Raw genomic sequence first — 13206 nt, 5'->3', positions numbered from 1 at the left:
TTTCAGAATTTGAACGACTTCAACCAATTACGATAGATTCCGCAACTTTGTTCACTAGTTTGACCACCAAACCAGGTGAACAAACATCAGCTACTTGGACCATTTCAACCACTTCGACAAATTTAGCTACATTGTGGAGATTTCTAGATTGAACCTATAAAGCCTTACGCATCCTCTGCAGTTAGACCACTTGAGCAAATTTGACAAGTTGAACTCCTTCAAAGAATCGAGAAAGATTGTGCATTTTTTGCTGTCAGATTAACGGTCTTCGCTAGTTTGATGTTTTTGGCCAGTCGAAAAGATTAAGCCAGTTAGACAATTTAAACTATTGGAACCAATTCAGCTTCATGGTGCAGTTGAAAACGTGTAACTAGTTTCAGCATTTGAGCTTCCTCAAGCAGTTAAGTATTGTGTAACTTGTGCAGTTCTACAGCATCGAAATCAGTGTAGGAACACTCATTGTCTTCGGCACCGCCAACCATTACATCCAAAGGTATCCTCATCTCTCTACCAAACATGAGCTCGAACGGGTTGTGCCCCGTGGAGGAATGAACACTACTGCGATAGGCCATCAGGCAGAAATCAAGGTGCTCATCCCGTGTAGCTGGATTATCTTCAACTCAAGCTTTCAACATGCTCCTTAAGGTTTTGTGCAGATTTTCTACTTGGCCATTGCCCTCAGGGTGATACGCGCTGCTGAGCGTCTTGTTAATACTCAGCAGCTGGCACGTTTCCGAGAATGTTCTAGACTCGAAATTACGGCCTTGATAGCTATGAATGCTGTCAGGCACACCAGATCTGCAGATCCAGTTCCTTACAAGCACCTTTGCCGAGGTTGTGCCACGCTCTTTGGACATTGCAAACACCTCAGCCCTGTTAGTAAGACTGCACTGAACTGTTAACATGTAGCGGTTTCCTCTCCGAGACCGTGGCAAGGGAGCCACAATGTCAATACGGATGCGTTGCGTGGCGTTGCCAGAGGTAAATGACCACAGTGGTGCTCTGCGTTTCGTCCTTGGCTTACACTTGGCACATGTCAGACATCGATCGTAGTAACAATGCACCTCTTTGGTCGTGCCAGGCCTCCGGAATCTAGCTTTCATCTTCATTAGACTCTCCATTCCTCCAAGGTGGGCGCCAGCAACGCCATCATGAACTTCGACAAGGGCCTGCTCCACTAACTGTTTCGGTGCAACCATCCTCAGCTTAGCTTGAGTAGTGTGGGCAGCTGACTTTATATAGAGAACCCGCTGTTGTAGCAACAACAGTTCAAACTGGGCCCAGACAGCACGAGCAGCAGAGCGCATCGACGTGAAGTTCCTCAACAGCTGGTTTCCTTCACTCTTTCAACAAACGACAAATTACCACGCTGATATCTGGATCATCTCTTTGGGCCTGTGCAACCACTTCTGGGTACCAACAATTTCTCACTTCACGTGGGGTTTCACCGACCGGAAAGTCTCTAGCAACAACCGTAACTTGGGATAATCCTGTTGGAGTACACGATGGACAATTCCCATGTTGTGGTCTGGGCCTTCTAGACAAGGTGTCTGCATTATTGTGTAACCTCCCCGGGTGACGTTGTATCTCAGAAACATACTGTAAGCGCCCCAGCCAACGGGCCACTTGCCCTTGAGGCTCTTTAAAAGACATAAGCCAGACTAATGAGTGATTATCAGTCCTCAGGCGCAATTTTTTGTCCCACCAAGTAATAGCGAAAATGGTCCACATTGTTTACCAGAGCCAGCATCTCTAATCGAGTCGCGCAAGAGTTCTTTTCCTGCTCATTGAAAGAACGACTCTCGTAAGCTATCACACGCTCAGTGTCATTGCGCTGCAATCGAGATAAAAAAACGCCAATGCCTAAGGGTTCGCTGGCATCTGTGTCAAGTACGAATAATCCTGCATCAGGACTAAAATCGGGATATGCCAAGACGGGTGCAATGGTCAAGCGATGTTTCAGTTCATTGAAGGCACTTTCTTGTTCCATCTGCCACTGGAAAGAAACACCCTTCCTAGAGTGGTTCTGCGACGATCGAGAATCCAGAAATAAACCGCCTATAGTAATGGCAAGACCAATGAAGCTTTGGAGCTCTTTGATGTCTACTGGGGTTGGCCAAGTTCTGACAGTCTGGACCTTGTCAGGGTCAGTTTTGATGCCATCTGAAGAGACAACATGCCCTGCGAACGAAACTTCTCATTTTAGAAACCGACACTAAGTTGGCTTCAGCTTAAGAGCAGCAGTTCGTATCCTGTCAAATAATAACAGTAGGCTATGCAGATGTTCCTCGAGGGAAGGGGCCCAGATAATAATATCATCCAAATACGCAAGACAGTGTGTCGAAGTCGGTTCACTGAGTGCTAGATTCATCAATCTGGTAAATGTAGCTGGCCCATTCGTGAGTCCAAAAGGCATAACCCTCCATGGGAATTGTCCACGATGGGTCGAGAATGCTGTTTTGGGCCTGTTCTCTTCTTTTACTTGCATCTGCCGATACCCAGACGCCAAATACAGACAGGAGAACCATGGGCCACCACCCAGCGCTTCCACGACATCATCGGTCTTCGCTGACGGTATTGCATCTTTCTATGTACACAAATTCAGTTTGCGGTAATCAATGCACATACGGTAACTTCCATCATGTCTCCTTACCAAAACAACCGGACTGCTGCAGGGGCTCTGCGGCTCTTTAACTCTACCATTCGCTAGCGGCTCGTCCAGCTGTTGATCTATGATCTCCCCCTGGTGCTGTTGGCAACTAAATAAAACTGCTTTAAGTAGCGTTTTCCCTTTTTAAATGCTAAAATACGCTGCTTTCAGCTTCATTGCACCATAAACATGTGTTCGCTTGTTTTCTGTAAAATTGCCATGTTTCCAGCGTTATTGCAACGGGAAAAAATGTTTTGCAAGGCTGCAGCGAGTCACGCTGATTTTTACTTGATTTTACTTAAAACAACGTTTTTGCTTCCCTGTAATCAGCATCATCTTTCTGTGCAGAACGTTTTCCTCTTTGTTCGTTACCAAACTACACTTTTGACGCTCTATATTACCGAAAGAATGTTTTGGTTTATTGGCAACGAAATTAAGTTGCTTTGAGCCCTATGTCACACACAGAAAAAGCGTTTTTCCCTTTCTGTGTTTAAAATACGCTGCGTGTAGCTTTATTGCAGGAAAAACATGTTTTGCTTTGTTTGCGGTAAAATTGGGCTGTTTCCAGTGTTATTGCACCGGAAAAAGGTGTCTGCCAGTTTGCAGCGAGTTACTTTGATTTTGCTTGATTTTACTCAAAACAACGCTTTTGTTTGTTTTTTGCTAAGGTAAGCTGTTTTCAGCATTATGTTTCTGAGAGCAGGCTTTTCCTTTTTTTCCAAGTTAAACTTCGCTTTTGACCCTTTATCATACGGAAAACACATTTTGGTTTGTTGGCAACCAAATTGGAAGCTTCGAACCTTATGTCAGAAAAAGTAGTGATTTAGTTTTTCGCCATAAAACACGCTGCATCAAGCGTCATAATACCGCAAATATGTCTTGGTTAGTTGGCACCAAAATTGAGTTCTTTGAGCTTTATATCGCAAAAAGCAGCGTTTTTGCTTTTTGTTTACTATAACACGTTGCACTCACACAACGGTCTGTTTGCCGTAAAGTTGTGTTGTTTCCATCGTTATTGCACGGGAAAGAGGTTTTCTTCCAGTTTGCAACGAGTCACCCTGCTTTTCTCTTGATTTTACTCAAAACCACGTTTTTTCTTGTGATTGCCTGACTGACAACGGTTTTGCTAGTTTTGGGCTAGATTACGTTGTTTTCAGCATCATCTTTGTGAGAACAGCCTCAATAGCGTTTTCCCTTTTTAATTGCTAGAATACGCTGTTTTCAGCTTTATTGCACAAAAAACATGTTCTTGCCTTGGTCAAATTGGGCTTTTTCTAGCGTTACTGCACCGCTCAATGGATTTCTTTTCCAGTTTTTTGCGAGTGAAGCTGATTTTTACTCGGTTTTGTAAATAAACTACACTTTTGACGCTTCACCTTACCGAAAACATGTTTTGGTTTAGTTGCAGCTAAATTGGAAGCTTCTAGCTTTATGTCAGAAAAAGCAGTCATTTACTGTTTCGTTGGAAAACACGCTGCTTTGAGTTTTATAGCACCGAAAATATCTTTTGGTTAGTTGGCAACAAAATTGAGTTTCTTTGAGCTTTATATCGTAAAAACCAGCGTTTTTGCTTTTTCTTGGCTAGAAGACGTTGCACTCAGCCTTGTAGCACAAAAAAAAAATGTTTTGGTCTGTTTGCTGTAAAGTTGTGTGTTTTGCAGTGGTATTGCACCGGAAAAAGGTTTTCTTTCAGTTTGCAGCGAATCCACCTAATTTTTCCTTGATTTGACTCAAAACAACGCTTTTACTTGCGTTTGGCTAAGTTACGCTGTTCCAGAATCCTCCTTCTGAGAACAACCTTTTCCTCTTCTTTCGTGAGCAAAGTACACATTTGACGCTCTATATTACCGGAAAGATGTTTTGGTTTGTTGCCAACTAAACTAGGCTGCTTTGAGCCTTATGTCACAAAAAACAGCGTTTTTTCCTCGCTGTGTTTAAAATACGTTGCGTTTAGCTTTATTGCAGGAAAAACATGTTTTGGTTTGTTTGCCGTAACAGTGGGCTGTTGCCAGCGTTATTGCAAGGGAAAAGGTTTTCTCCCAGTTTCCGGCGAGTCACGCTGATTTTTACTTGATTTTTACTCAACGAAACGTTTTCGTCTCTTTCCGGCAAGGCTACGCTGTTTTCAGCAATATGTTTCTGAGAACAGGCTTTTCCTTTCTTTCCTACCAAAACTGCGCTTTTGACCTTTTATCTTACCAAAACCATCATTTGGTTTGGTTGCAACTGAATTAGAAGCTTCCAGCTTTATGTGACAAAAAGCAGCGATTTCACTTTTTGCGAGAAAACACGCTGTTTTGAGTTTCATTTAGACGGAATATATGTTTTGGTTAGTTGACAACGAAATTGGGCTTCTTTGAGCTTTATATAAAAAAAAACAGCGTCTTTGCATTTTTGTTGCTAAAAGACGTTCTACTCAACTTTATAGCACAAAAAATACGTTTTCGTTTGTTTGGCGTCAAAGTGGGCTCTTTCCAGCGTTATTGAACCGGTAAATGGATTTCGTTTTCCAGTTTTTAGCGAGTGACCTTGACTTTATTTGATTGCCTTCAAAAGAACGTTTTTAACGCTCTAACCTATCAAAAATATGTTTTGGTGCGTTTGCGGCGAGTTGGGGCTGGTTTGTGCTTTGTGTCACATCAAAAGAGTGTTTTTCTGCGTGTGTGTGTTTAAATAAGCTTCTTTCAGCTATATTGCAGGAAAAACATGTTTTGGTTTGTGTACCGTAGAATTGCGCTGTTTCCAACGATATTGCACGGGAAAAAGGTTTCCGGCTAGTTTGCAGTGAGTCACGTAGATTTTGTACTTGATTTTAGGTAAAAGCAACCTTTCTGCCCGTCTTCTGCTAAGGTACGCTTATTTCAGCATTGCCTTTTTGAGAGCAACCATTTTCTCTGTTTTGTAACTAAACTGCACTTTTGACGCTCTCTCTTACCGAAAACATGTTTTGTTTTTTTTTTGCAACTAAATTAGAAGCTTCTTTGAGCCGTATATCACAAAAACCAGCGTTTTTGCCTTTCTGTGTTTAAAATACCCTGCGTTTAGCTTTATTAGAGGAAAAACACCTTTGGGTTAGTTTGCCGTAAAATGGGGCTGTTTCCAGCGTTATTGCACCGGGAAAAGGTTTTCTGCCAGTTTTCAGCGAGTCATGCTGATTTTTATCTCATTTTGCTCAAAAGATAGGTTTTTGTTTGTTTTGGGCTAAGTTACGTTGTTTTCAGCATTATGCTTCTGAGAAGAGGCTTTTCCTTGGCTTCCTACGTAAACTGTGCTTTTGACCCTTTATCTTATCGAAAACATGTTTTGGCGTGTTGGCAATGAAATCGGATGTTTCGAGCATTTTGTTACAAAAAAACAGCGATTTTGTTTGTCGTTTCTGAATACTCTTTCTCGAGTCTCATAGTAGCGAAAATACGTTTTTGTATGTTGGCAACAAAATCGCGCTGCTTTGAGTTTTATGCCACAAAAAAAGCCTTTTTGCTTTCTCGTTGCTAAAACACGTTGGACTCAGCTTTATAGCACAAAAAAATGTTTGGTTTGTTTGCTGTAATATTGGGTTGTTTTCAGTCTCATTGCACCAAAAAAAGGTCTTCTTCCAGTATGTAGCGAGTCAGCCTGATTTTCACTTGATTTTACTGAAACAACGGTTTTGCTTTCTTTTGGCTGAGTTACGCTGTCTCAGAATCGTCTTTCTGAGGACAGCCTTGTTCTCTGTTTCCGTAACCAAACTACACTCTGGACGCTCTATATTACCGGAAAAATATTTTTGCCTGTTGCCAACTTAATTAGGTTACCTTTGAGCGTCAAAAGAGCAGTTTAGTTACAAAACCGAGGAAACAGCGTAACTTAGGAGAAGACAAGCAGAAACGTTACTTTTAGTAAGATCAATAAAATCAACTAAAAATCTACGTGACTCACTACAAACTAGCAGGAAACCATTTCCCCATGTAATATCGTTAGAAACAGCGCGATTCTACGGCACAGGAACTAAAACATGTTTTTGCTCCAATAAAGCTTAAAGCAGCCTATTTTAAACACAGAAAAGGAAAAACGCTCTCTTTTTTGACACAAAGCTCAAACCAGCTCAAATTCGCTGCAAACAAACCAAAGGATGTTTTGGTAAGTTAGAGCGTCAAAAACGTATTTCATGTAGGAAAAAGTGGTAAAGGTTGTTCTTAGAAAGATAATGCTTAAAACAGCGTAACTTAGCCAAAAACAGGCTAAAACGTTCTTTTGAGTGCCATCAAGTAAAAATCAGCGTCACTCGTTAAAAATTGGAAAAGAAATCCATTCACCGCTGCAATAATGCTGGAAAATGCCCAATTTGACGGCAAACAAAGCAAAACATGTTTTTGGTGCTATAAAGCTGAGAATACCGTATTTTAGCAAGGAACAAGCAACATAAAGCTCAAAGCAGCCCAATTTAGTTGCCAACAAACAAAAAAATGTTTTTGGTGGGATCAAACTGAAAGCAGCGTAATTTACAAGGGCACTTTGGTAACAAAAAAAAAAGAAGAAAACGTTGTTCTCAGAAAGATGATGATGAAAACAGCGCAGCCTAGCCAAAAGCTAGCAAAACCGTTGTAACTTAGCCAAACACAAGCAAAAATGTTGTTTTGAGTAAAATCAAGCGAAAAGCAGGGTGAGTCGCTGCAAATTAGAAGAAAACCTTTTCCCGGTGCAATAACGCTGTTAACAGCACAATTTTACGGCGAACAAACCAAAATATGGTGTTTGTGCTATAAAGCTGATTGCAACGCGTTTCTCAACAAAAAGCAAAAACGCTGTTTTTTGTGATGTAAGCCTTAAAGAAGCCTAATTTTGTTGCCGACAAACCAAAACATATTCTCGTTGCAGCAGCGTATTTTGCAACGAAATGCCGAATTGTTGTTTTTTGCGAGCTAAGGCTCGCAGCTGCCACTGTAGTTGCCAAAAAGCCAAAACATGTTTTCGGTAAGACAAAGGGTTAACAGCTCAGTTTAAGTACGAAAAAAGGTGAAGGCTGTTCCTCCAAACATAACACTGAAAACAGCGTAACTCACCCGAAAATAAACGGAAACGTTGTTAGGAGTAAAATCAAGTAAAAATCAAAGTTACCCGCCGAAAACTGGCAGAAAACATTTTCCGGTGCAATATCGCCAGAAACAGCCCAATTTTACGGCAAACAAACCAAAACATGTTTTTCCTGCCATAAAGCTAAACACAGCGTATTTTCAACACAGAAAGGCAGAAACGCTCTTTAGGCTCAAGGTAACCTGATTAAGTTGCCAACAAGCCAAAACATCTTTCGGTAATATAGAGCGTCAAAAGTGTAGTTTGGTTACGGAAACAGAGAACAAGGCTGTCCTCAGAAAGACAATTCTGAGACAGCGTAACTCAGCCAAAAGAAAGCAGAACCGTTGTTTTAAGAAAATCAAGTGAAAATCAGGCTGACTCGCTGCATACTGGAAGAAGACCTTTTTTGGGTGCAATGAGACTGAAAACAACCCAATATTACAGAAAACAAACCAAACATGTTTTTTGTACTTTAAACATGAGTCCAACGTGTTTTAGCAACGAAAAAGCAAAAAGGCTTTTTTTTGTGATATTAAACTCAAAGCAGCGCGATTTTGTTGCCAACATACAAAAACGTATTTTCGCTACTATGAGACTCGAGAAAGAGTATTCAGAAACGAGAAACGAAATCGCTGTTTCTTTGTAACAAAATGCTCGAAACATCCGATTTCATTACCAACACGCCAAAACATGTTTTCGATAAGATAAAGGGTCAGAAGCACAGTTTACGTAGGAAGCCAGGGAAAAGCCTCTTCTCAGAAGCATAATGCTGAAAACAACGTAACTTAGCCCAAAACAAACGAAAACCTTTCTTTTGAGCAAAATGAGATAAAAATCAGCATGACTCGCTGAAAACTGGCAGAAAACCTTTTCCCGGTGCAATAACACTGGAAACAGCCCCATTTTACGGCAAACAAACCCAAACATGTTTTTCCTCTAATAAAGCTAAGCACATCGTATTTAAAACAGAGAAAGGCAAAAACGCTGGTTGTTTTGATATACGGCTCAAAGATGATCTAATTTAGTTGCCAACAAGCCAAAACATTTTTCCAGGAATATAGAGCATCAAAAGTGTAGTTTGGTTACGAAAACAGAGGTAAAGGTTGTTCTCAGAAAGAGGATTCTAAAACGGCGTCACTTAGCCAGACACAACTAAAAACGTTCTTTTGAGTAAAATGAAGTAAAAAACCAGGGTGACTCGCTGCAAATTACAAGAAAAACTTTTTCAGGTGCAATAACGCTGGCAACGACACAATTTTACGGCAAACAAACCAAAATATCCTTTTCATGCTATATAGCTGATTCCATCGTGTTTAAGCAACAAAAAAGCACAAACGCTTTTTGTTTGGTGATATATAGCTCAAGGAAGCCCAATGTTGTTGTTAACAAAGCAAAACATGTTTTCGGTGCTATGAAGGTTGAAGCAGCGCATTTTGCAACCATAAAGCCAAATTGCTGTTTTTTTTGTGATATAAGGCTCGAAGCTTCTAATTTAGTTGCAAAAAAAACAAAACATGTTTTCGGTAAGAGAGAGCGTCAAAAGTGCAGTTTAGTTACAAAACACAGAAAATGGTTCCTCTCAAAAAGATAATGCTGAAAACAGCGTAACTTAGCAGAAACGTTGCTTTTATTAAAATCAAGTCAAACTCTACGTGACTCACTGCAAACTAGCCGGAAACCTTTTTCCCGTGCAATATCGTCGAAAACAGCGCAATTCTACGGCACACAAACCAAAACATGTTTTTCCTGCAATATAGCTGAAAGAAGCTTATTTAAACACACACGCAGAAAAACGCTCTTTTGATGTGACACAAAGCTCAAACCAGCCCCAACTCGCCGCAAACGCACCAAAACATATTTTTGATAGGTTAGAGCGTCAAAAACGTATTTCATGTAGGGAAATGTGGCAAAGGTTGTTCTAAGAAAGATAGTACTGAAGACAGTGTAACTTAGCCAAAAACAGGCTAAAACGTTCTTTTGAAAGCAATCAAATAAAGTCAAGGTCACTCGCTAAAAACTGGAAAACGAAATCCATTTACCGGTTCAATAACAATGGAAAAAGCCCAGTTTCACGCCAAACAAACCAAAACATATTTTTTGTGCTATAAAGTTGAGTGGAACGTCTTTTAGCAACGAAAATGCAAAGACGCTGTTTTTTGTGATATAAAGCTCAAAGAAGCTCAATTTCGTTGTCAACTAACCAACACATATTTTCCGTCTGAATAAAACTTAAAACAGCGTGTTTTCTCGTAAAAAGCTAACTTGCTGCTTTTTGTGACATAAAGCTCGAAGCTTCTAATTCAGTTGCAACCAAACCAAATGATGGTTTTGGTAAGATAAAAGGTCAAAAGCGCAGTTTTGGTAGGAAAAAAAAAGGAAAAGCCTGTTCTCAGAAACATATTGTTGAAAACAGCGTAACCTAGCCGGAAAGAGACGAAAACGTTTCGTTGAGTAAAATCAAGTACAAATCAGCGTGACTCGCCGCAGACTGGGAGAAAACCTTTTTCCGTTCCAATAACGCTGGCAACAGCCCACTGTTACGGCAAACAAACCAAAACATGTTTTTCCTGCAATAAAGCTAAACGCAACGTATTTTAAACACAGCGAGGAAAAAACGCTGTTTTTTGTGACATAAGGCTCAAAGCAGCCTAGTTTAGTTGGCAACAAACCAAAACATCTTTCCGGTAATATAGAGCGTCAAATATGTAGTTTGCTCTCGAAAGAAGAGGAAAAGGTTGTTCTCAGAAGAAGGATTCTGGAACAGCGTAACTTAGCCAAACACAAGTAAAAGCGTTGTTTTGAGTCAAATCAAGGAAAAATTAGGCGGACTCGCTGCAAACTGAAGGAACACCTTTTCCGGTGCAATACCACTGCAAAACACACAACTTTACAGCAAACAGACCAAAACATTTTTTTTTTTTGTGCTACAAGGCTGAGTGCAACGTCTTGTAGCCAAGAAAAAGCAAAAACGCTGGTTTTTACGATGTAAAGCTCAAAGAAGCTCAATTTCGTTGCCAACTAACCAAAAGATATTTTCGGTGCTATAAAACTCAAAGCAGCGTGTTTTCCAACGAAACACTAAATGGCTGCTTTTTCTGACATAAACCTGGAAGCTTCCAATTTAGCTGCAACTAAACCAAAACATGTTTTCGGTAAGATAAAGCGCCAAAAGTGTAGTTTACTTACAAAACCGAGAAAATAGTTGCTTTCAGAAACGTAATGCTGAAACCTGGGTAACTTAACTAAAACAGGCCAAAAGGTTGTTCTGAGTGCCGTCAAGTAAAAATCAGCGTCACTCGAAAAAAACTGGAAAAGAAATCCAGTGAGCGGTGCAATAACGCTAGAAAAAGCCCAATTTGACGGTAACCAAAGCAAGAACATGTTTTTGGTGCAATAAAGCTGAAAACAGCGTACTCTGGCAATTAAAAAGGGAAAACGCTATTGAGGCTGTTCTCACGAAGATGATGCTGAAAACAACGTAACCTAGCCAAAAACTAGCAAAACCGTTGTCACTCAGCCAATCACAAGAAAAAACGTGGTTTTGAGTAAAATCAAGAGAAAAGCAGGGACACTCGCTGCAAACTGGAAGAAAACCTTTTTTTCGTGCAATAACGATGGAAACAACACAACTTTACGGCAAACAGACCGTTGTGTGAGTGCAACGTGTTATAGCAAACAAAAAGCAAAAACGCTGCTTTTTGCGATATAAAGCTCAAAGAACTCAATTTTGGTGCCAACTAACTAAAACATATTTTCGGTATTATGAAGCTTGATGCAGCGTGTTTTCTGGCGAAAAACTAAATGGCTGCTTTTTCTGACATAAAGTTCGAAGCTTCCAATTTGGTTGCCAACAAACCAAAATGTGTTTTCCGTATGATAAAGGGTCAAAAGCGAAGTTTAACTTGGAAAAAAAGGAAAAGCCTGCTCTCAGAAACATAATGCTGAAAACAGCTTACCTTAGCAAAAAACAAACAAAAGCGTAGTTTTGAGTAAAATCAAGTAAAATCAAGTAAAATCTAAGTAACTCGCTGCAAACTGGCAGACAACCTTTTCCCGGTGCAATTACACTGGAAACAGCCCAATTTGACTGCAAACAAAGCAAAACATGTTTTTCCTGCAATACAGCTACACGCAGCGTATTTTAAACACAGAAAGGGACAAACGCTTTTTTTGTGTGTGACATAGGGCTCAAAGCAACTTAATTTAGTTGGCAACAAACCAAAACATTCTTTCGGTAATATAGAGTGTCAAAACTGTAGTTTGGTAACGAACAAAGAGGAAAACGTTCTGCACAGAAAGATGATGCTGATTACAGCAGAACCTAGCCAAAAACAAGCAAAAACGTTGTTTTAAGTAAAATCAAGTAAAAATCAGCGTGACTCGCTGCAGCCTTGCAAAACATCTTTTCCGTTGCAATAACGCTGGAAACAGGGCAATTTTACAGAAAACAAGCGAACACATGTTTATGGTGCAATGAAGCTGAAAGCAGCGTATTTTAGCATTTAAAAAGGGAAAACGCTACTTAAAGCAGTTTTATTTAGTTGCCAACAGCACCAGGGGGAGATCATAGATCAACAGCTGGACGAGCCGCTAGCGAATGGTAGAGTTGAAGAGTCGCAGAGCCCCTGAAGCAGTCCGGTTGTTTTGGTAAGGAGACATGATGGAAGTTACCGTATGTGCATTGATTACCGCAAACTGAATTTGTGTCCATAGAAAGATGCAATACCGTTAGCGAGGACCGATGATGTCGTGGAAGCGCTGGGTGGTGGCCCATGGTTCTCCTGTCTGTATTTGGCGTCTGGGTATCGGCGGATGCAAGTAAAAGAAGAGGACAGGCCCAAAACAGCATTCTCGACCCATCGTGGACAATTCCCATGGAGGGTTATGCCTTTTGGACTCACGAATGGGCCAGCTAGATTTACGAGATTGATGAATCTAGCACTCAGTGAACCGACTCCGACACACTGTCTTGCGTATTTGGATAATATTATTATCTGGGCCCCTTCCCTCGAGGAACATCTGCATAGCCTACGGTTATTATTTGACAGGATACGAACTGCTGCTCTTAAGCTGAAGCCAACTTAGTGTCGGTTTCTAAAGAGAGAAGTTTCGTTCGCAGGGCATGTTGTCTCTTCAGGTGGCATCAAGACTGACCTTGACAAGGTCCAGACTGTCAGAACTTGGCCAACCCCAGTAGACATCAAAGAGCTCCAAAGCTTCATTGGTCTTGCCATTACTATGGGCGGTTTGTTTCTGGATTCTCGATCGTCACAGAACCACTCTACGAATTGTCGAGGAAGGGTGTTTCTTTCCAGTTGCAGATGGAACAAGAAAGTGCCTTCAATGAACTGAAACATCGCTTGACCATTGCACCCTTCTTGGCATATCCCGATTTTAGTCCTGATGCAGGATTATTCGTACTTGACACAGATGCCAGCCAACCCTTGGGCATTGGCGTTTTTTTTTATCTCGATTGCAATGCAATGACACTGAGCGTGTGA

This window comes from Pocillopora damicornis, chromosome 7, assembly GCF_964200805.1.
Source record: "Pocillopora damicornis chromosome 7, jaPocDami1.2, whole genome shotgun sequence".
Classification (NCBI taxonomy): Eukaryota; Metazoa; Cnidaria; class Anthozoa; order Scleractinia; family Pocilloporidae; genus Pocillopora; species Pocillopora damicornis.
The sequence above is the reverse complement of the archived record's forward strand: the minus strand, read 5'-3'. Positions refer to the sequence as shown.